At 39.7% G+C, this 25,462-nt stretch overlaps 1 protein-coding gene across 1 annotated transcript in view; it reads left to right on the forward strand.

The window, feature by feature from the left end:
• The first annotated feature begins 14,505 nt into the window (after positions 1-14,505).
• Positions 14,506-25,462, forward strand: part of PLCE1 (phospholipase C epsilon 1) — a 167,816-nt gene continuing 156,859 nt past the window's right edge. Inside the window, 1 exon segment of the mRNA XM_082309577.1 lies at positions 14,506-14,563. The gene's annotated coding sequence lies outside the window, so the exon portion shown is untranslated.

Genomic DNA, 25,462 nt, shown 5'->3' on the forward strand with positions numbered 1-25,462 from the left:
ACACAATGTAACTATCTAAATTTAAATAGGACTCCAAATGCTACTGAAGCCCTTAAATGACTATATAGAATGCTGCTCAGCAAACCCCTGAATAATCTCTTGAACTCTTCTCTGATGTTTTAGGCTGCATCCCGCACCCCCTCTCAGAGCAAAACGTTCTAGAAGGTACAGGGGGACTTCAGCAGTGCGCGCTCTGAAATTCTGTAAGCTCTATGTTGCTCCAAAACACTCAATTGGGAAAGCAAGGGGAGAGCGGGCCTGCCGCCTTCATGGGAACGTCAGTGAATTGGGAGGGCACGTTGTAATGAAATTGGACATCTCGTCAGTAGTGATGTTGCTGGATATGGTACGGTCTGTATTTCTAGCGTTTGTCCTAAGCATTCTTAAAAAAAAAAAAAAAAAAGAAAAAAAGGGGATGACAAGTACATTCTTGCTATTAAATTCTTTAGGGTAATTTGTGATGAGTTAGGATGAATTTAGGCTAATAGTTCTAATTTTGCACAAAAATAGAGCACATATGCTGTCTGAGCAGTTGATATGCATGTTGCCCCCAGATTTTCTCCTGTTTGACTGGGGGATTTACAAAAATATTTTCTGTTCCACTCTGATTTTTATTTTGGGGCTGGGGTGAGACCCCTACATAGTTCTTGAGCAGGTTCTTGGTGCAGGTGCTGAGGCAGGGAGACCCTATACATCTTCTAGCACCTCATCCCCAGGGCCCTACTGCCAAATATTTCCAATGCCAGGGTTTCCCAGTAACTGTGTTGCTCTGGTCTCCACAGCATAGGGGTATAGACAGGACCAGGTGTGCTGGAAGAGCCTCTTCAGTCAGACCAGCCGATTAAATCAGAAAGTTGTGCAAACTTTTGAGCATCGACGTGCCACGCTTGAAGCCCGGTAGAGCTGGGAACGGTTATTCCAACTTCAACTTCATTTAAGGGAGGGAAATATTAGAAGGGGAAGAGGTGATACATTTAACTACTACAGTAAGCTGAAAAAAAGACACTTGTCAACTTGTTTTCCTTTGGAAGGTTGGCTGGAGGGTTTTTTGCTGGTGTTATCTGGCACTGGTAGGTGTTGTTCTATTCAATAGGAAGTACTGGACATATTTTGGGAAGCTAAGCAATGTTAAAGGAGAGAAAAATCTTTTTAATATTACTTGGAAAGGCTATGGGGCAAATCCATTTTATTTCATATAAAGTGCACTGTGAATCAGATATTAATATTTACTTTCTACTTTCCCATTTGTGATTTATTTCTTAAAACAAATACTTCTTTATATTACCATAAAAACTGTTCAGTCGCTATTGAATTTTGATCAGGAAGTGAAGGAAAAAGCTGTGTGCTTTTAAAAAGTAGTCCTGATTGTGTTGTTTTTTCGCTTTACTAGAAATGCTTCATGCCAACCAATGCCTTGTAATAGATGTGTGTTCAATTTCTTCATTAAATGTCATCTTTATATAATATGAATAAGGCCCTATGTTCTACTATGTGTAGTAACGTACATAGGAAGTCCCTATGAACACACTTAGCCGACATTCTTTACTCTTGCCATATGGCAAAACATTTTCTTCATTATTAAAAACGGAGAGTGATAAAGAAATACTACAGTCTGAAATCTCCTGCGGGAGGACTACAAATAACAAAGTAGCCTTTTCTATCCCAGCAGCCTGCTTTGCTTGTGTTACTCATCTCACTACTCTGCTTTACTTGCTGGAACCCCATAGCTGTATTTCCCTTCCAATTTGTTCGTTCTTAATCTGTAATAAAGGTGGCTAATTTCAATTTATGATGTTATCAGCATGGTTAGGCTATGTTGAATTTTCAGGGAAGGAAGGAAAGCGTGAATTTTTTTAAGCTATGCAAATTAAAATTTACAGATTAACCATGTTCCCTGCATCAGCAGAACTTGTAAATTTTAATGTAAATGTCTACCATAAATCATCTTGACCCAACAGCCCCCTGTATCTCACGTTCACTTGGAAGGGTGAGGGGGGAAAGAAAAGGAAAGGAAAAGTGTAGGGGAAATTCTTTTTTCTCTCACTGGCAAGTACTCTGTAGCAAAACTGTCCCGATGAGCCCTGTCTGTGTGATTGGGCACAGATTTAAGGAAGAAAAGGAACAGTTTGTTCTCTGCTGATTATATAAGAATACCCTTGACCATGTGTTGCTTGCTTCAGATTACAACTTGTATGCCAGGGTTAGCATGGAAGAAAAGAAGAAAACTAGTGTTAAACCCACAATTTTGTTTCCTTAGCATGCCTTTATTGAAACCTGGAAACCTTGGTTTTGAGGTAACGGATGCTCCGTTGTGTTAGCCTGTAACACTCTAGATGTCAGAGTTTTGATCAGCAAACTTATATACTGTTTTCCTCAAAAGGAATATACTTGCCAATTTGATTCAGCTCTTTTAAATTTTCTAGAGGACACTCTTGTCTTTTCAAGTTTTGTGGTGCCCACGGGTATTTTGTAGCATGTTTTTCTGATTTGCCATTTGTCTTTTATTGGATATTTAGAGCTTCATTTAAGGATTAACAGCATTTTTCTGCAGTCTTTACTGATCAATTTTTGTGAGAAGATAGATTTCCTCTTTCATACACGCACTTACAAATATATTCCAGGTAGGCAATTAATGAAAAAGTGTTATTTGCATTTCATTTCTCCCACGTAAATGTCTTTAGTGCATTAAGAACTTCTAGATGGAAGCACGAAGGATTATGCTGCGCTTTTAAAAATTACAGCCTAGTTCTCTTTCTCCTGAGGTTAATGGTTATTTTTAGGCCCCCTAATTTTTAAATAGATCATACCATGCTTATAAACACTTTGCTGTAATGAAGAGTGGCTACCTTCAGTTTCCCAGTTGTGCTTAGACTGTCATCTGTCAGATGTGGAAGTGAGGGTGGCTACTATGCTTCTACCCTCGAGGGGACGGGAGTCTTGGGTGTGCAGTCACAGCACACAAAAAAAGGGAATACAGCACTACAAATTGGTCAGGAGAATGCAAAACTCCCCTAATCCTGCATATAGTGAAGATTAATGTGATTTCGAGATCATCTATCTTACGCTCTCTGGCCCCTCAAATGTGTCCCCATCGATAGACTGTTCACTGGAAAGGCACTGACACTTACAGCACACTAGCAACTTACAAACTTGAAATCTGCAGGAGATACCAACACTGTACTATTTTCAGAAATCCTAGAAATTTACGTTTTGGACAAATGGTTTATCAAGCTCTTCCCATACCAGCCCCTTTCCCAAACAATTTGGTTCTTTAGCAACAGTTTTCCTGTCATAATCTGGATGGCAACATTTCTGCACATGATCTTAGGTCATTAGTTTAGAATCTGACGGTGCTTGTGTTTAGTTTTATTCTTTACTCTTTTTTTCTTTACCTCTCTTATTTTTACAACTTTTGAGATAATTTTAGGTGTACTTATATTGGTATGTTACCACACTTTGAGGAATTTTTGGCTAGGTTGTTCAGGATTTTCAGTATTAGATGCCTCATAACCACATGTATTTCTTTTCTTAGCCTTAGCATATGATTCCAAGTTGTAATTAGTGCCTCAGTGTTGAAGTGTAGCAAAATGTCTATGAAACACAGCATATGGATGTTTTGATGAAAGGAAATTGGGAGATACTGCTTTTATAAACCTGAAAGCTGCAGAGCAGATGTGGAAGGAATTACTGCAAAGAATCTCAAGTGGCATATAAAACAGAAGCTGAAGTTTATTTTGTTTGTATTATAAAAGAAAGAACACTTTACTAAGGTTCTGTTGTATTTAAGGTTACACAAAATTGAGTTGTCCAGGACTAGCTGTGAAACTATATGCACTGATGTGACACTTAATGGAGCAAGGCATTTTTTTTTTTGCTTTAAATATTTAGTCCTAGAACTTTACATGCTGATTGTAAAATATGTATCTTTAGAACTTACAGTAAATTTAATGATGTCCCCTTTTGGGGGAGAAGGCTATAATAGATACTGCAAAGTTAATGTTTGTTTTTTTTTTTTCATGAGCAAAGAGCAAAGTAGTGATTATCCTTTTTGCAGTCTGGCTACTTTCATGGAAAGTCCTGGTCATATATACTAATTTCTGAATAACCATTAGGATTAACCAGAAGTATTCCCATACTCTCACATTTTCAACACCTAGTGACCCAATGTGACTTTGTAGAAAACAGTAGATTATTATTTACTTACCTTTTATAGACTTCAGTAAAGCATTGGAGTGCCTACCAGGCTAAAACGTGGGTGCTATTGTGGTGCTAAACAATTTTTCTCACTTTATTTTCCTTTTCAATTAATTTGTTAGTGTAATGCTACATTAGAATTGCATTGAATTACTGTTCAGTCTGAATTACTTTTCATGAACTTTCAGAATAATTTGGGCAGATAATGGACTTGTTTCCTTTTCATAAACTTACTGTTTAGAGCAATATGTTCATTATTTTTCATTCTATTGTTGGCACTTCTAAAAAGAAAGATGATGTGGCAAAACCACATGCATCTTTTATGTCCCTAAGTATCAAAGAAATTATGTTGAATTTATGGATCAATCAAATGCTGCTGGGAGTATATCTATATGTTGCCATGACAAACAGCATGTACACAAGCACAGTGACAGCAAAAGTCAATATATTAACAGAATTACAAAGGAACTTAGTCTAAAAAGCCGATTTCTTTTAAATGTAAAATTACAGAATGTAGTCTTCCATCACTGATGGAAAAGATGGATCCTGCAATGTATTAACTGTCAGATGATTATTCTTGAGCTTTTTTTTTTTTTTTAATAGTATCAAATGTCAAAATTGTGGGCAAAGCAAGACCTTTTGTTACCCGTCCAGAATTCACGTGCGCTAGCAAATGCTAATCAAAGTTGGCAAAAAAAAAAAGTAATTGGTTACACATTGGAATATCTGAATAGTCCAATCATATGGTTTCTTTATAAAATTGATTCAGTTTTATTTTTGCCAGATTCGATAAACTAACAGTTTAAATGCATGTTGGAATCTACTTCAGTTCAATAGCTTTTAATGAGTAAAACAAAGAACAGCATTACATTCTTATTGAAGAACTAAATTTGAAAAAGACACGAGGGGCCAGGCTCTTTTAAACACTGTGTTGTATAACCAGAACCGCATTGGTTTCCTGAACATTGTCCGAATTCTGCTTTCTATTTGGAAGCCATCCATCTGCAATAGAAATGAGGGATCCCAAAATGCGAGAGTGGTAAGGATGAAATTGGCTCTGTGTTATGTGATATGGGAGCGAGGCTTCTCCTAACTCCTTGTAAGATGTAGTTCACAAATTGCCCAGCGAAGACTGAAGATTGATCTAGCCCTGTAAATAATGCTCTCGCTTTCAACTCTCCTTTAAATTGAATCACCAACTACTCACCTTGTCAACGTACTTCCTTTTCCCTGTCTAAACACTGGTTAACAGTCATACAAATCTCTCTGTGTGTATTACCTCTTTTTCTAGGATATTAGTTCCCAAAACCAGTTATTAAAGTTCTGTGTGCTGATTTTTGAGTGCCCTTATTCCTGAACACATCCATTTCCCAAATGGTAGCCACTGTTCTTTACGGCAAATGCATTTTTAGGAATCCTTCAGCCAACTAGTGGTATCAGTAGCAGATCAAAGTGCGTTACATACAAGGTTATTCCTCAAAATTTGTAAGATGTCTTCTTGCAAGTACTTGCATAAGGTAGGAGAATATAATAAATATGAAACAAATGCACGATGAAGACATTCAGAGTATGTGAATTTCGAAATATGTTTTTACTAGATTAAACAGCAGAAGTTGCCAGTTATTTTTATTTAAACTCTACCCTAATTCATAAGAATGATACAAAAGCTTATATAACTCATTTATCTTTAGACTTTACCATATAAAATGTAATGTCCCAGCGTTAGACTATAAAAAGCACTACCTAAATATCTACTTTCAGGATGAGGCAAACTTTCAGTGGAATTGTGTATGCCAACATTATACAAAACTGTGGTCCATTCTGCAGCCTTTATACATTAGTAATTCCAGCAACTTGAGGTTTTATTGGAAAGCTAGAAGTAACTAAGATATGCTTGGGTCTTTTTATAAGGTTTATAATGTCTCTCAATGTCAGGTTTATAATGTCTCTCAATGTCAAGTAGTCGTGGAAGAATCAGGTAATACCTGGGTTTGTACTTTGAAACAGATGTCAGTTTCTGCAAAATGTACTTTTATTCTGGTATTACTAATTTCAAGAAAGTTGTGTATTATACACATGCAAATATCTCGTATTTTGATGTTAAGACTGTGTAGCATTAGGAAATAGTATTTGCTTATTTCAAGCATTAAAATTTTAATTAAAGATTCATTTTAGTCTTGAGCTGATAGTCTTTCATCTACAGGCATATCCTTTCAGAATATCTAGAGACGCAGCAGAAAATAAAATGGCTATGGACGTTAAACTTTGTGTGTATATGCAATAAATAGATAACACATAAAATGGCCTTATTTGGCTATAGTAAGAATACATGTTTTCTGTAGCACAAAAGACAAATTATACTAATATCAAATAGCAGAATTAAGTCCTAAACGAAGAGCAGCCTATTGGAAAAAAAGCAACAAAATTCTTGGCAACTTTATGCAATTCCCTCCCTATATCCTCCATGTTTTTAATAAGTAAATCTCTCAGTGTGTGTGTGTGTATTATATATCTCTGCAAAGGAACAATTTTTGCCAAATTTCACTGGAAAACACTACAAGATTTTGAGTTAAACTTTTTACGTAGAGGGTACTTTGAATCATCCAACATGAAATGAAGTATCTTAACATTAAGAAGAGCAAAAATACCAACATACTTTGTAACTATATGTTTTCTAATATTATTGCCCGCTGTGTTGGCACCCAAATTTTTCAGCTATTAAGAGAAAAATAAGGAAATGTTTGAAATATCTTATGGCTTTAACAGTTCTGGTCAGCTACTAAACAAATTCTTGTGTTGGTTCTTGGATTTGGTAAATGTATACTATGGCATGTTGCCAGTAAAGGAACTGAATGTTAAATTGATCCTGTAGACTGGTTGTTGTTTAGGCATAGGCATTAAGGACAATACAGGTTTTATAATTTATTACATGAATAACTCTTTGTCCTGGCTGCTTGTTTGAAGTGATGACAGAGCACAGGTAAGTTAGCTCATTTGTTGGTTTGTGGAGGAAGTGAATCCCCGAGTACAATAATAATTTGGTATTCAAACTAAAGGCACAATTATGAGGTGATAGAAAAACTGCCTTTTGGTAAAGCTTCCTTGAAAATGTCAATCAGGAGAAAGAAGCCTAGGAATAAAATACTGTTCAACAGGATTAATCAGGTTGACCTAAACAGTTAATGGGATTATACAAAGATACATCTAATGAGCTTAGATAAATCAGGCTTTATTGTTTAGGTGCTCAGGACAATATTCCATGCTGGTTGGACCATGTAATTTCATTCAAGATACAACACGTTTTATCATTATAAATGTATTCAAGACTTTGCTGTGCATTTGAGGAACTTTACATCTGAGACTATATGAGGAAAGTAATAAAGCGGGGTTCTTAATACATTTTCATTATGGCTTGTCCTGGTGTTGGCTGGGATAGAGTTAAACTTTGTAACTACATGCTTTCTAATATTTGATTTGGAATGTCAGTGTTTATTACTTGCTACTTTAATATCTCTAATATTTATGTACTATTCTTGACCCCCAAATTCTCATAGATTAATCCATTAATAGATATATATTTTTCATCTGCTATTTTTTAGGGAGAATTAACAGAAAATTATGGTGCAGTATTCAATTTTATTCAATTTATTAACTTTATTCAGTTACTAGTATTAATACTTTCTTTGACTTCCATTGTCCCTGTACTGTAATATGAAGTAAACAAGAGTTATGCCTCCAGTGTTTTGAAGACCTGTATTCTAATATAGTCTCTAACTTCTAAAAAACTGTCATGAAGTAATGGTGTAGCAAAAATCGATACTGAAAATATAGCTAACTTATACGATGGGAATACAGTTGAGGCATAAAAGGCTTCCTTTAATTTGATCTGTATCAGGAGTTACTCCACTGAAATATGAAATTTGTCAGACTAAAACTTGTATAGCCAAAAAACCAATAATGCAGTTATCCCATATTTATAATTAATTACCCTTATCAGAAATGTTCTATCTTAGAGATATTTGAAAAGAATGTGTGTGAGTTTTTAAAGTTTACTCTAAAACCTTTTGTATCTCTTCCAAAGACTAATTGGAAGATGACTTTACTAATGATTTGAAAGTTGAGCAGCTGTTGTCAATTCCAAAACTCTAAATTAAAATGTTTCATCTTATTAGTCGTTTTAAACAGTTATTTATATTACATAGTTTATTTTTTTATTCCTAATTGAAATGTTAGAAAGTCTTTGAGCATGTTCATTAGGCTTTCAGAATTGCCTCTATGACTGCTGGTGTTTATAATAGTCAGATGGGCAAAACAGACTTCACATCACGTAAAGTGACATTAAATCTTTAATCTAGTTACAAAGCCCCTGGAACATTCATTGAATAGCAGGCTTGTTAAGAAACCTCCAATCCAGAGTTAATAATTTAAAAACAAGTTCTGAAATTACTAAGTAGTCTGTCTTCCATACGTTTATTATTATGGGCCTGTGGGAATGGACCTGCGTGAACCTCATGAGGTTCAACAAGGACAAGTGCAAGGTCCTGCACCTGGGTCAGGGCAATCCCCGGTATCAGTACAGGCTGGGGGATGAAGGGATTGAGAGCAGCCCTGAGGAGAAGGACTTGCGGGTACTAACAGATGAAAAGCTGGACATGAGCCGGCAATGTGCTCTCACAGCCCAGAAAACCAACCGTATCCTGGGCTGCATCAAAAGAAGTGTGGCCAGCAGGTCGAGGGAGGTGGTTCTGCCCCTCTGCTCTGCTCTGCTCTGGTGAGACCCCACCTGGAGTGCTGCGTCCAGCTCTGGGGTCCTCAGCACAGGAAAGACATGGACCTGTTGGAGCGGGTCCAGAGGAGGGCCACAAAAATGATCAGAGGGATGGAGCACCTCTGCTATGAGGAAAGGCTGAGAGAGCTGGGGTTGTTCAGCCTGGAGAAGAGAAGGCTGCGGGGAGGCCTCATCGCAGCTTCCCAGTACTTCAAGGGGGCCTAAAAGAAAGATGGGGATAGCTTTTTTAGCAAGGCCTGCTGCGACAGGACAAGGGGTAGTGGTTTTAAACTAAAAGAGGGTAGATTTAGACTGGATACAAGGAAGACATTTTTTACAGTGCGGGTGGTGAAACACTGGAACGGGTCGCCCAGAGAGGTGGTAGATGCTCCATCCCTGGAAACATTCAAGGCGAGACTGGATGGGGCTCTGAGCAACCTGCTCTAGTTGTAGGTGTCCCTGCCAATTGCAGGGGGGATGGACTAGATGACCTTTAAAGGTCCCTTTCATCCCAAAGCATTCTATGATTCTATGATTATTTTGGATCAGTATAGAAAATGTACATAAAATAGTCTCAAAATTGGGCTTTTACTAAAATAATAGTTACGTTAACTGAAGCTGTCTGTCCATAAAAACTCTTCTCATAGGGCAGAATCACCTTATGATTGAAACAGAATTCTGCTTTATAGAGAGAGCTGAGCTGCCCCGACAGAGCAGTCGCTACCCTGCCTCCATGGGCTGTACTTGTGTAGAATGATAACTGGTCTAATGGAAGGGAGGAATTAATTGCAGATAGGGCCTACGTGTTTCTTCACAAGACAAATTGCTATCTGTTAGTGTATCAATGAAAATTTTGCTGTACTGAAACCAGAGTGCAGTTAAGAAAACACTCTCAGTCCTTATTTTCATGTGTTTCTAATTTTCTTTTAGAATTTGTGTTTGTATGTGCGCGAGCATGTGTGCTTTTCTTTAGTCCTAGCTGAAGGGTGAATTTTGGAGCAAAGCCCAAGGAAAAACCTTTTGGCTATTTTTTAAAATTAAAAGCATTTTTAAAGTGTTTTATGTAATTCCTTAAAGAAATTGTTTGAAAATATTGCTATAGAACACCACGATTAAAGACAAAATATTCCTTTATACATTATACTGCAGGGTTTAGGCAAGTGATGTATAGTTCAGACTGAGTGCAGAAAAAAAGCCAGGTATTCTTGAGTACTGATCCTACCACTGTAGCTACTTTTTCTTCCTGTCGTTGGGAAAATCGCCCAAGTAAACTCACATTGCTTGAGTTTCCCCATCTGTATAATGTGAATAATACTTACCATCTTGCAGGAATGTGTGGAATTTAGTATTTATGCATCACTTTGAAGTTCATCTCTAAATTAATTTGGTAACTCAAACTCCAAAATACATGGTCAGTAGAAGACTGTTAGCTGGTAAGAGCTAAAAGACACATCAATATTTTCTGAAAGTCCTATATTTTTCTCTACATATAAACATTGTATGTAGAATCCTACATTAGTGAAACTGCATATCTGAATCTCCACCTTGAGCTAATACGTTGCTAGTGAATCTAGCAATATGGTGAATTTGAGTTGGCTGTGTTGTCTCTCTATATGGTCAAGCCTGATGGAGTAGGGTACAGTGTGATGACAAACATTTCTCATGAAAACACGGTGGACACTGATGTACAATGAGAGAAAAACGAAAATTGAAGCATTCCTAAAGCACTTTCTGCTTGTCTGAGAACGTTAAAAAGAAACTGACCCACAAATCCAGTGCAGCAAAAAACAGTTTCTTTGCCTGTATAGCACTGAAGTCAAGCAGCTCAAAATTCACTTCTGCAAAACTCGGGCATGGGCGTCCCCTGCGGAGGAACTGGAGCCCTGGGTGCTAATGAGTGCCTGCAGACTTCTCCCGCCTCGGGAACAAATTAGCTTTGAAAGAAGGTCAGTGACTTCTGTTGAGGGGAGTTACTCCTGTTGTGTGTATGACCAGGGAGAGGTCGAAAACCAATGAACCTCACAGTAACGGAGGCAAAGAGATTACCCGGGTGACTATTCTAACAGGCAGCTTTCCAATGTGTCACAAAGGAAATGATGTTCTTCCCAAGTAAATCTGCTTGCAGCATCTCAGAGGATCATGGATTTCTGTTGGAAGGGAAAGATGGCTTGTCTTGACCGTAAATGTGTAATTGGGATGCAATTTCACCTTTCTCATGATCTGCGTATAACTTCCGACTTGTTTTTAAAGAAGGAAATCACATTAAAAATATTAAGTAGCAACTTATTTTGTTAGATATATCTAGGCACATTATTCCTTCATATTTAGATTCTTCTCAGTCTGCAATGCTTTTCAGGGATGCAATTTCTGAACTATCAATCAACTGCATAAATACATTTTAGGAAGAGAGCAGCTACGTCGGCAGTCCTGCAGCTTTGTAATCTTGGTTATTTCTTCTTTCCTGCAGTATTCAGAGAAGTGAGTGTCATCCCAGAGGAAATAAGCATCTAATTATTTTGTAGAGAGCACCTGTCACCATTGTATCTGACTTATAACTTTCACATTGTTATAAATTTTTTTATATCTTCCATCATCATAGTGTTCGAAAATCTTACCGTTATTAAATAGTCTTCCAGTGCCCTGGTGAAACATGGAAGTCTTCAATTTACAGGTAAGGAGCTGGATCTCAGGAAGAGATCCTTAATGCAACAAATGGCTTGAGCATGTTATTGATCCCTGGTATGCTAAGTTGTCCCATTGACCTGTGCCTGAAGTTAGAGAGATGCCTTAGTCTTTTGTCGAGTCAAGGATACGGTGATTTCTCCAAATTTTCCATCCTGTCAAATGTATCATTTTCTTTCAGTACAGGATACCTTTTATTGTTGGAGTTTTGCAAGCTGAAAAAAATAAAGTGCGAACACGTTGTGAAGGAAAGTTTATATATATTTTCCACTGGAATAATGTGATAATAACTTTCCTGTGCTCTTTAAAACAACTGGAAAAGCAGAGAGAAACTGGAAAAAGCTTCCATGGAAAGGTTCCTGTTGCCTGTGTGTTTAGAGGATAATTCGTTGTCACTATTGTAGTGCTGCAAACCCATTGCATGATTTGTTATGAAGTAGTTACTATGCCTCTGACACTAACAAAATGTAAAGTACACTAAAGTATGATTAATTGAATGTATTTTGAGTCAATATTCAGTATATGAATATATGGAAGTACTGAAAAATATACAGATCAGACAGAACATGAATTGGAAAAGATTGACTACTCAAAGTTTACCTTTTGCAAAATATTGTATTATGGCATTTTTGGGGATACTATATGCAGTGAATGAAATCTGGGCCACGCTGGAGGCAAAGGAAGTATTAACTCTTCTGTAGGATCTGGATTTTATCCAATATGTGCTGTATTTCAGTACAGAGTGATCAATATTATGAGTTAATTCACCAAATTAGTTCAGACGGGCCATGTCTCATGTCTCTTAAGCAATAAATTATTTTGACGTTACACTGCTAAAAAGATCAAGGTGCTTTACTATCGTGGATGTATTTTCTCTCACTATGCCAATAATCAGAACCTGTAAGCCACTGAAAGAGTCAGAGTAGATAACAAATGTAAAGCCAGGAAGTAGTAAGTGAATAAATATAATATAGATAACACTCTATCTCACCTAATTTGTTAAAAAAAAAACCAAACAAAATATAAACTTTTTGAAAACATATAACTTCTGTAGACTTTCAGTGGGTGACTTCATTGACTTTTTTGATGTGTTTGCTGAACTGCCGGTAGATGTTCTTTGCTGTGATCACTATCTACAGGGCACCAATGCTATTGTACTTGTATTACCCTCACAAGACAATTATTGCAATGAGGTGCAGAGTGTTTGCTGAGGTAACAGAGTAGAATATATAGTAATAAATCTGACTTTTGAGCATTTGGATTTGTTCTTCCCTTAGAAAATAGTAGGACAAGTTCCTTATGCTGGAAGAGAATGAAGTAAATTAACTGTAAGTTTTACAGCCCTGCACTGGGACACAATCTCCACATACCTTAGTTATGAGAATCGGTGCCCTTCACATAAAAACGTCCAAAATAAACCCGTGTAATCTATGGCCAACTTTCGCCTGTTTAAAAAAATGGGAATGCTTCCTTTAAAACGAAAGTTTATGAGGCTGCTTTTCTTCCTGTTGTACTCTGCATGGAAAAGATCGCACGCAGGGATGCACAGCTTTCACCGAAACCATGTTTTTCCGCGGCGCCGATGGAGAGAGCGCGATGTTTCCCCCTCCCCTTCCCCGGGCTCCGCTCCCCCGTCCCCGGGATAATGGCTGGCAGCGGAGCGCAGGGCAGAGGTTGTGCGCTGCGCTTCTCAACCCGCCCCTGAACCCAGCCGCCGCTCCCCCCGCCGCGGGGCGGCACGGGCGCTGCGGGGGGGAGCACCTTGTGCACCGCCGCTGCCGGGCGGGGGGCGCGGAGCGGGGCGCGCGGAGCGGCGCGCGGGGGGCGCGGGCCCACATTCCGATGCGGTGAGGCAGCCGCGGCCCGGCCCGCTCCCGCCCCCGGCCCCCGCCCCGGCCCGGCCCGGCCCCCGCTCGGAGGGCGCGCACGGCGATGGCGCTGGACCGGCTCCCGCTGCGGGGGACGGCGCCGTTACTCGGCGGAGCGGGGCCGGGGCGCTGAGGCGGCGGCGCCCGTTGGCGGGAGGTAGGAGGATCTTCGGCGGGTAACTGCGGCTGGCGGCTGCCGAGCGCGGGGGCCTGCGACCCGCGGCGGGACGGGACGCGGGGTGCGCTCCCCGGCTCCGGGGATCCCCTCTGCGGGCGCCCTCTGCTCTTTTATAGGCAGCCGCACAGACACGGAGAGAGCAGAGCCGTTGCATTTGTAGCTTAGGGCACTGCTGCCGGCGGGGTTACCGCCAAACTTGTAGGACGTGGAGTAGTTCCAACGCCGCCCGGAGGGAGCGGAGCGGCGATGGGCGGCCGCCGCGGACCACGCATCCCCCCGCGGCGCCGGCAGACGCGGTGCTGCTGCGGGGCGCGCACCCATCGCGGCGCGGAGCGGGCGCCTCGCCGGCGGCGGGGCTGCAAAGCCGGCGGGCGCTGCGGGTGCCCGTGGGAGCGCGGGGCTGCCGTGGGCAGGAGGACGAGGAGGAGGAGGAGCTGCCCGCGGCGGGCTCGCCCGCATCCCGCCTGCCTGGCGTGCGGAGGTGATCCCAGCCAGCCGGCCCGGGGGCGGCCACCCGGCGGGAGGAGCTCTCCCCCCGCCGCCGCCGAGGAGGGGCGGTCCCGGGGGAACCCGCCCCGGCGGCCCCGCGCCCTCGCTCCGCGGCTGAGTCAGCCGCCGGCGCTGCCCCCGCGGCACCGCCCGCCCCTTCCCTCCGCCGCGCGGCGGGGCGGTGCGCGCCCGCAGCCCCCGCCCCCGGCCCGGCCCGCCGGGGTAGGCCCCTCGCTCCCTCCGCCGCCCCGGGCAGCGGCGGCCGTGGAGCGCTGGCGAGCCGGGGGCGGCCCCGTCCCGCAGAGCGCTCCGCCGCCGAGGCCGCCGCCGCTGCTGGAGTCACCGGCCGGCCCGAGGAGGAGGATTCCGGGGGGACGCGGAAAGGTGCGTCCCCTGCTCGCCCCCGCCCGCCTTCACGGGCTCCTTCCCCCGCTCCCGAGTGAGGCTGGCGCTTCCCCCGGGGGCTCCCCGGGGCTGGGTCTCGGCGCCCCGGCCCCGGCGGGCGGGGGGCGCGGAGGGCTGCACGCTGCGGCCGTGCCCGGGGGCGGGCGGGGGCCCCGCGTTCGGCCCTGCTCCGCAGCCCCGCGCCGCCGGCGGGAGGACCCGGCGCCCCCGGTGCCCCCGGTGCCCGCGCCTTCCCCGCCTGACCTCCGGCTTCAGGGCTCCCCCTCTTCCTCCGGGAGGGTTCAAGAAAATCCCAAATGCAAAAGCAACTTGGGGTGGATTGCCCTTATCCTACATGCTGTAAATTGCTATAAATTCATCCTTCGCTCTCACTGTTGTTTTTTTTTTTTTACCTGTTCCTATTGTACAAGCAGTTGTGGTTTGGTTTTTTTTTGGTTTTTTTTTTTACATTAAAGCCTGGCTAATTGCGATCTGACAAGAGCAGCGTAGCTCACAGGAGATGTGGGGTTGGAAGGAGCCTCTGGTTGTAAGCAGCAGGGCTGTCGTCGTTTCTCTCTCCCCACTGGGTCCTGGCGAGCCCCTCTCGCAGGCTCTAAGCTCTCTTTGCGGGCGCTGGGGGCCCTGGCGCCCAGGCACGAAGGGCCAACACATTCCTTCCAGCTCCAGACTTCTCTTTGGCCCGCTCGGTGAAGTGCGCTTGAGTTACAAAGACTCTAAGTCTGCAAACACTTACAAAAGAAGTTTCACTGAAGTGTTTGTAGAATCAGGACCAAAGTGGCTGGGTGCAATGCTTGTCGGTTCTGCTGCACGCTCTTGGGATGCCACCAGCACAGGTGATACGGAGAAGAGCCTGTACAGGTGGCTGCAATTTAGGCTTCTGATAAAGGAAGTGTAAGATCTGGGTAGAGTGGTAGAGAAATGCATAAAGGATCCGCTGTACTTCAAGGAACAGTTGAATGTTCCGTGGTTCATAGTAAGGCACTTAGGTGAGGAGCAGAATTGGTGGTGGTGTATTTATATGACAAAAGTTTGCTAAATATTTCAATCCTGTATGTTTTGTATATTTGAAAGGGGATCGGAGAACTTGGCAATTATGAAAAAGCCATTCAGCAATTATTGTGAAGCAGTGACTGTTATATAGTTTAAGAATTCATGCATTTCCAACTACAGGTAATCATCTTTGATCCCTGGTATCTCATCCTGCAAAAAGTCAATGGCAAACAACTGATGTTTGTGATCGTTGCAAAAACAAAATGGAAACCACCTAAACATATCTGGGAGCAGTGAAACAAACGAGGTGAAACCAGAAATAGATGCAATGTTTTGTGTATTAGGAAATGCTTCAGAGAGAAATGCCCAAGTCATAAAAGAGCACGTCCAGTCTGTGCATAACTTTGCAAAGGATTACTAAAATCTTTCTTTCTTAGTCATCTAAATAGAATTTATTCATGTTCATATTGAGGTATTAGTCTAGTTTACTGTAATGAGTTCATTCCTATTTTCACACGTGGTTAAGAAGTTTGTTATTAAGACTTTGTGACTTCAGACCAGACAGTGGAGTTCCTGTCCTCTCAATTCACATTAAATTAATGTGATGCATCTTAACCAATAAAAGTGTGGTGTTCAAGCCAGAGTTCCAACAATTTAATAAGGAAAAAAAATCCAGAGTAAAAATTTAAGTTCAAGAAACATGAAAGCCCTACTGCAAAATAAAAAATTTCTGAAAACTGTATTTATTGGAAATCATAGAACAAGTTCTTGAAAGAGATGATAAGATAATTTGATGTTTGGGAGATTTGTAAAATGAGAAAAAGAAATTCTCTATATTTAGGTTACCCAAAAGAATGTTGTGAAACAATTTGAGCACTATTTGTAATTACCCATAGAAGAGACTACTTCTTGTATCAAAGGACTGTTCTATTTAAGAGAAATAGGAATATTAAGATCCAGTGACTAGAACCTGCACCAAAATCCAGTGTAGAAGCAAGACACATATTGAAAAGTGACAGTTGTAACTGTTCATGAAAGATCGTGGTAAATTTATAATGGTTGGAAACATTTAACTTGAGTTAGCAGCTCTTATTTTTTGGAGAAGAGCTGCTGTAATTTAGCAATAGTTCTTGGATTTGAAACAAGAATTAGTTAAAGGAAGACTTGAGTTATAAAGGAGGCAAAAAGCAATTAATCTATTTTTTTTCATTAGAAGTCCATGATTTGCATAGGGATCTTTCATTAAACATAAAAATTAAGCTTTTTTTTTTTTTTTTTTAGTGATCAGCTTAATTTGCCTGCATATTTACAAAAGTATTTCTTCAAGGTTTTCTTCTTTTAAAACACTAAAGACTGCACTTTGGAACAAGGGTTGTCGTTTTGTTTTCTGTTTGTACAGCACCTACTGCAAAAATGGATATTGGCTCATGACTGTGAGCCCTAAACTTTATAAATGACAATGATAGTGTTATTAGCAATAATTCAGATCTTTTTTTGTTTTATGTACTTTTCAAAAATACCAGTAACTGAAACATTGGAACGAAGCACGCAGCTCCAGCGTGGACAGACTTACTCTCACGTCTGTTCACAATGCAGCCATTGATGGTTTTTTCATTTGAGTAATGGCTATCATTTGATTATGCAGACAGCAGGTTAACGGCTGTCTGTACCTCTAGTATGCAGTCTGATTAATTTTTAAATAGTACTTTTCATCATGGCTCTGTTTTAGAAAGCTATTGGCGTGCTAACCTGAAATCCGTGTTTTTCCTTAGGTTAATTCTGTCCCTTCTTGAGCCTTCTTAATCTCATTTAGAAGAGAGTTGTTGCACGTGTACTTGAGGGCCTACATGACTGAGTACATATTATATGAGAGCAGTCCAGCTTACTCTGCATGCTGCTTTATTTGTCTTGGCAAACCTATACGTATGTCTGCTTGTGCCTGGGGTTTCCATAGTCATGGTTCTGCCAGATATTGGTCATATTTCACTCTTTGATTTTTTTTTTTTTTTTTTTGAGCAAAACGTCCATCTACTGAAATGAGACTCGTGTTTAAGAGCTGAGGATAAAGTGGTGACAGTTTTTCCTTGTGTTTCCTCTATTGGGAGCTCTCTAATCTTTTTCTTCTGTTTTTGAGGCACAGAATTTTGATCTTACTTGACACAATGGAGTTAATTTGTAAATATGTCACTGTGGGATCAAAGTCTGGTCCTTGGTGGTTTCATATACTCTGTCATGCTGACATCTCTGTGCAAGACTTAATTAACGTCACTGATTTTAAACTGGGCCATCCACAATACTCTCTTCTTAACTGCCCAGTCATTCATAAATAATCCAACATGTTCAAATAAAAGCTAGATGTGCCATCAGTTACCGAGAACTGGTAGACTACAAGAGCTAGAACGAACGACCACAGCTCTCCACCAGAATTATCCTTCTTCCAGAGCCTGCTATGTTTCTCCAGTTTATCAAGTGTCAGTGATGGTGCCGCAGGTAATACCAGCTTTTTCAGTGAATGATTTAAAGTAGCAGGGACACACACCTGGTGGAATATGTGACCCACCCCAGGGAGCTGCCTTCTGCATTCTTTATGCCCAAAACTCTTACGTACTCCAGCATAACTTTCGAGTATGGAGACAGTGCAGGCTTGAGTCTTGTACAAGGAAGTGTATTCTATAGGCCAGTGTATTGAGTTAATATTTCACTCACATTACTCTGAGGCATATCATAATAGCTTAAATAGGCTGTCAGCTCTGGGATACTTTTTATTCTACATTGCTATCAGTAAGTAATATTTAATAATTGGTTACGACACTTTCAGTGGAGCCACTTCATTAAAAAAAATTAAACATATTATTGTATTTTTTGATTGTTGTAACATTTCATAAGTAATTTAAAAATTAAATACTCAGGTATTTTCAATATTCTTGATGTTACTCATTTGAATGTTTTAAATGAGACACAAAAACTCAAGACATTGAGTGCAAAGTTGAAGCTACCATTTGAAAACATTTATTTTTGGGGTAATGGTTTTATTCTATTAGTGTGCACAAGTGCTGCATAACTCGCATCTAATAATAGTGTGTTTTCTTAAACAGATGACTCTCCAGTTGCATTGACCTTGCCTTGTGTAGTAGGACCTTGCTGTCTGCTGTTTCAGACAATGCTCTGATGTGAGACCTCTCCTCCCACAGTATTTTTCTCTGTCTGTGCTACAGCATACAGCAAGAATGCTGCTGCAGTGATCTCTGGTATTTGAGGTTTTTGTTACACTGCATCTTCTTTCTAACATTTTCATAATGCATTCCTTTACTCCAAGTACAAAACTCTGTTGCTTGGATTAGGCTAATTTCTTTCTGTAGCAGTGCAAATATCTTTCAGCAGTATTTGGGGAAACCCAACTTGGTTTCCCTTTGGAATTTAGCAAGATAAAAAGAGATCATGTAGCAGAGTAGCTACTGCTTTGTGCACTACCAACAGTTCACATTAAAGAACAACCTGTAGACTTCCTCTTGAGGAGCTTTCTTGATGTGAATGCCTCCTTTTTAATTCCTTTACAGTTGCTACGATTGTTTTGGATTACAGCTATGTACCAAATTGCAAGGGAAAAAGAAAACCCAGTGTTTTAATATCCAGGCTGAATTGCCTTCTGAAGACAGTGTTCTGCTTCTGGTCTAATTTTAGGTAATTTTCATACTCTGACATTTTTCAAAGATGTATTTTCAACCAGTTAGTTATTGTTCAGTTCGGACAAGTATCTTAAAATGCATTTATAATCACATTGTTTCATTGGTGGGCAGAGATTTCTAAGAATTGGTTAGTATTTTTCTAAATTTTACTAAAAATTCACACTTTCAATGACTTTCAAACGTATCAGATGTTCTGTGACTATATGCATTGTTTCTACTGAAGGCTGCGCAAAAATAATCTAATTGCAGGTATTTCTTGTGCAAGCTTCAAGTTTCTTCTCACGCTGCGCACCCGTTTTAGTTCAACAGGCTTATGGGAGCAGTAAAAGTAGAGCGATATCTATCCAAGCCTGCACCCCCCTAGATTTCTGACCGCAGGAGAGGCTGACAAACAGGCTGCCTCCCTCTTTGGTTCTGTAATTCACATTCGCTCTTTAGCTACACCGTGGGCTGCTTTTCTGTAACGTCTTGAGTGGCAAAGGTGTCAAAGAATACCAGGCAGATAATGCGTCTTGAAGTCTTTCATATTGTGGTACTTCTGCATTATTGTGGTACTTCTGCATTTTTTAGATGAAAAATATTTCTTAATGGGGCTCCTTTAGAGCCCTTGAAATTTTTCAGTGTAGCTGTTGCTTTTGTGAATAGTCTGTTTGCACTTTTCCCCCAAAGAACAAAGTGGATGTACAAAAAAGGGAGAATCTTGCATAATTACCTTTGCTTTGTTGTGATTGCACCTTTTTTGTTTGTTTTTGTTTTTCTTAATAGTGAATTTATGGAAGAGACAACAAAAGTAGAAAAAATAAAATCAAGCAGTTGGACAGCTGCTTGTGTTCGAAATATTTTAATCTTAATAACCACTCAGAATGTTGCTGCTGTTATTGATTTGAATGTACATCTGCTCTTATTCTATGCTTTAATTCAGCAAAGTATAAACAAGAAATTCCACTTCGGTGGTGGAAGTAGATGTACATCTACATCAGTAGATGTAGAAATGAAATATGGAGAAACTTATTATAAAAATGGATGGTTTCATATGTGTCATTAACTAAGACCTCCATGGCGATCCCTTTAGAGGCATTTCCAATATCACTAGCTGAGTAATTTAAATACGTAAGTCCAATTTTGGGACTTTTTTCTTTATTTTTGTAGGATAAATTTAGAAAGTAGCTGTCACTATTTCATCATCCGTCACTGTATAACAATTCCAACAAGTTATACCATCCAAATTAAATATACTATTCTTTTGAATAGTCTTGATATGTCTACCAATATGTAATATGTACACTTAATGGATCAGTTCTGTGTGTTTGGTTTTGTTTTGCTTGTTTTCAAAATGATCTATTCTTGTAAGATATGGCTGTCGGAGGGCGGTAATTACTGCTCAGCGCTCCCTGCCCATCAGTAATTCATCCAGTTTCGAATTTTGCTCTTGCTCTAGATGTTTTCCAGTTTCCCCTCCTTCTCTATAGTGTTGAGACTCGTGTCCTGTTACCAGAGTTAGGTTGTAAGGGGGAGTAGTTGATACCCGCAGAGGGTGATACCATTTCATTCTTCTATGTCTTTGGTACTTTTGGTTTGACATAACCGCAGTATAGTATTAGCATATTGCCAGTTGTTACCTGATACTGTAGTATGTGGAGTTACAGATAGCTTTCCACAAGAGAAAATTCAATGGTTGCATGGTTTCGGTTCCCTGCAGTGCGGGTTTATGTGCATGGAAGCAAGGAATATCTCTATTTTCAGGGTGTGTTCCTATCAGAGGTACTTGTCTCAGTGAGAATACCCTTGTATTCCTGCAGACTGGACACCTGCAGAAGCCACGTATTCACTGAAATGGTCACATCAAATAAAAGGCTGACTGTGTGTTTACACACGTCAAAGTCTACTCATCCAGCAAGTGTATCGCTTAACAACACTGTTCCCTTTCTCCCCACAAGACCTCTCCCTGAGCCGGTATCTAGCAGAACAGCTCGGTCGTGCCTTCCCCCCCAGCGTTAAATGAAGTCTGCAGTGCTTCTGAAAAAGGAGAATTATTGTAATTTGCTGAGAAGGGAAAAGTGCAGAGTTTTTTCTTTCCTAAGCATTAAAACTGCTCTGTCTGTACTCCTGACTCATATCTAAAAGCAGTTCTTTGCCTTCTGTATCTTTGAAAATACAAGTTCTTCTGAGTATACCGTGTCATAGAAACCTGTATACCTTTCTTACATTTTGGGTATATGTTTTATGTAATATGCCTCTGTTGCAGATAAAATTATGGAATAGTTAACATAAATATGTTACCATGCAACTAATTAAGCAGAGATTTAAAAATGCCAGCTGCATGTACAGTGTTACCTCATATTTGAAAGGTCGAGAGGTTTCCTAACTTTGGAAGAGTCATGATGTTGACTTTATATAATTTTCTTTTAAGGAACAGTAAACCTTTGGTCGATCTGTAGTATATCTGTCAGGGTATTTCTGGATAGATTCTTCTTGCCTCTATTGAAAATTTTATTAGCTTAGCTCAAATCCATGTAACATTGGATGCTGTTGTTTTTCTTGTATTACTTATTCCATGTTGGCAGAAATACGTGTGTAAAAAATACAGTTTTTGCTATCCAGTTGCCTTTTGGTCCCCTATTAAAAGAGATTTCAGAGACTGTATTACAAGGTTCTGCTACATGGTTGAACTAACTTGCAGTATGAAACAGAAATGTTTATTGATGTATCTTTTTTTTTTAATTTTTTTTTTTTAGATGTGTGAAGTTGAAAGAGAAGGTTGTGGGTTTGTTTGTGTTGTTGTTGTTTTGTTGGGTTTTTTTGTTTGTTTGTTTGTTTTTAAACCTAGCCAAACTAGCTTTCTTGGTACTTAACCAGAAAACATTTGTAGATGAAAGTCTAGAATTTAAACTTGTTTGGGAATACAGTTGAATCCCAAAATGCACTATTCAGTTGTTTTCATTCTCATCTAGCTTTCCTGAAATAAGATGAAAGTTAAGTATATACATAGTACCCTGGTATGAGATGTTGGGGTCATTAAAAATCTAGCTTTAGTGGCCAATTTGCTATAGAGAAAGAACAGTATTAACATTATACTCTTTCTTGTTTGTGTTAAGAAGATATTGTCAACTACCAATCTAGTTGCACAGATTAAATTTGGTTATATATAGTTATGGAAACATTTTGGATTTGCTATAAAGAAAGAATATTCTTTTAAAACGTTAGTTTAGGGCCATGAGTAAGGGGGGCTTATGAGTCTCTTAAATGCATTTTTTTTTTTTTTTTTAATGGTCAGCTGAAATTTTTCTTGTTCCAACAAATTCTGAGCTATGGCAAATGTTTTATTTTTAACTGAATTTCTGTGTCACTCAATTATGAACATTTTTTTGAAGAATGCTTTGCTTGTTGTGATTGTGTTTGTGCAGCAAATTCTGGAACTCTGTCTTAAAACTTATTTCTGTGTAATAAGAGATATGATGGCTTGAGGAGATCAGGGAAAATAGGAAGTCTTCATTAAATTTTTGTAGGTTCATTTGTATAAAGGAATAGGAATTTCTTGGAAATCAGCAACATTTTGGTATGTAAATGGTCCTTCCTACTTTTCCAAGATAAGGAAGTACTAAAATTTTAGATATCTTTGGTAGAATCAGAAAGAAGAATGGGTAATTTGTGATATTAATAAATGGATAGTATCTACAATTGAAATCTATTTTCACAGGTTTTTCTAGTCACTCAAATCAGATCCACTCTGCGGGCATGCCAACAAACTGATTTTATTATGAAAACTGTGTTGTCAGCACCAACTGTTCAGTGCATCAAGTCCCAAATCCTTGTTATCCTTCCCCTTCTATGGTTAATTTGGCTTAAAAGTAATAAATGTGGAACCTTCCTTTTTGTCTTAAAATTCTTAAGCCTTTATTGTTCCCATATTCCTCTTGTTTTTATAACTAAATGGTCTGTTTTTAAAACTGAGGTTATGAGTAATTATATAATGGTATGACTAGGGGCTTCTAGAAAAACAGTGCCTTTTCTGAGTACGTGACTGTAAGAATTAGCAATACAGTGAAGTCTGTTTAGAAATTTATTCTCCATACTATTTGAACTGTGATTCTAGATTTGCAAGCCAGGTTCAGTAGTGGTTTGTAGAAATAAACAGTTCCCTAGACAGCAGGCTATAAAACAGGTCAGTGTTAAAATATGCAGTAACATCTTTCAAATGTCTGTATAGCATTAGACTACTATGCCTGCCTGAATTCTCTTTCAAGATTCAAATCATAACATCTGTTTGGAGTTTTGTTACCTGATAGGCAGAGGAATGGTAGAGATGCATAGACAGTGAAGGGTTTTCAGGAGGTCTTCACGTCCACCTCTCCAGAAGAGGCAAGTTTGCATGTTCTATTAAAATTTGCAAATTCTGCTTTGCAAAAAGCTTACCTCCATGTTTGTGTCATCCCTTCATTTTGTTCCATATACTCTTTATTATGCAAGTTGGTAATGAAAATGTTTATTCTTAAGTCAGTTGTCCTGTTGGCTAGGTACATAAAGCTGTTATTGAGGCTAAAATTTCTGAGGACAAAAGATAATGTACCACAGTTATAACAGCACAGCATGGTATTATCTGGTGTAACAGCTTCTGTGAACCCCTGAACTTCATCTCAACTATGTGCTTTATAGAAAGCTGCATGAAGTTGACTTATGAGTTAGTGGGAGAGCTGTAAAAATAGTTGAGGAAGATGTGTGTGCAGATTTAAAGCAAGGCAAAATTGTTTGGTATAACAGCATTGGAGCTCTGATGGCCAATAAAGTATCTAATCTGTACCTGAGTCACTCTGCTCTAAACTCATGTGCCTTCCTCTGGCTTGACGTGGTGCTCTGATTATTTTTCTTTCGCTTTATAATGCCGTTCTCAGTCTTTCATCAGCTTTTCTCTGTTCCCTTGAGCTCTGAGGACACCATTGAGAAGAGCAGAAAGCCCCAAACAAACAAACAAAAAAACCAAAATCACACCACCCTTCACTTGCTGTTCTTGCTTGAATTTACAGTCACCAAAACTCTCCCAAACATTTCAGGTGCATTTGACTTGATGAAATCAATGGATAATTTAAAAAAAACCCTGGTAGCCTCTGTCTCCTGGTTTTCCTGCCTTACCCATCTTGCTTACAGTAAAGCTCTATGCTGTTAGCAACCATATACATCCCAATAAAGTTTTTAAAGTTTGAATTGAGACAGAGACTGTCTCAGCTCTTGGCCAGCGAATGCAAAGAAAGTTGGCTATGTTCCCTCTACTTGCCAGAAAAGCATGAAAGCTGGGGCCCTTCCTCTGTCAAAGAAAAAGGGAAGTTCTCATCTTTCTGCATACAGATTTTTGCAAGTGTTGAGTTCCTGACCTATTCTTGGTAGGACTTGTCTGTCTCTTGCTTGCTAGGTGTGGCCCAAAGCCCCCAGGAAAAGACCTCTAATCAGCAGTGAACTTTTGTAGATCAACCTGGGCTTTTTCCTCTGATGATCAGTTTGACTGTACTTTTTTTTTTTTTTCTCTAGTTACAGTCTTAAATATCCACAAGAAAAATCCTATCTCTACAGTAATATGGTTTTTATGCATGTGGCTTGTCTCTGTTATTCTTTCTACTGAATCTAAAGACGTGCTTGCTTCATTTTTTTTAATATTTGATGTACATATGAGTGTATAATTAAAAGAGCATAGATGATATTGTTATTTAATGTTGTACTGTTTTGTGTGTGTGTGTGTGTGTGTGTAGGCACTTCCAATACCTGGTCCTCTCCCATACAGGTCTTTAAAACTTTCAGTATTCAGATAATCTGACAGTCCATTGAATGATGTGCGACTATATAAAGTAAGAATATTAAGTTATGAAGGAAATAAATTATCCATAAAATTTAGGCTTATTTTTAATATGTACTGGTATGGTTTTAAAATATTTAATTCATTATTGTCAAATATTTGAATTTAAAGCATTAAAAATCAGAATCTTGAGTTTGAAAGTAGTACAGTAATAATACCTCTTGCACATTCTTCTTTACCGTAACTCTATCTAAGACTATATAGAGATCGCTGTGTAATTTTTTCTGGTGAGTGAATCATGAAAACCAAGCAAGTGTTTTGGTTTTTATGGTTATTATAGGTGATAATTATGCACACGTGAATTATGTACAACTATTGTACAGTTATATAAATAATGTACACCTGATGGGTTTTTTCTCT

This window comes from Platalea leucorodia (assembly GCF_965183815.1).
Source record: "Platalea leucorodia genome assembly, chromosome: 4".
NCBI classification, from domain to species: domain Eukaryota; kingdom Metazoa; phylum Chordata; class Aves; order Pelecaniformes; family Threskiornithidae; genus Platalea; species Platalea leucorodia.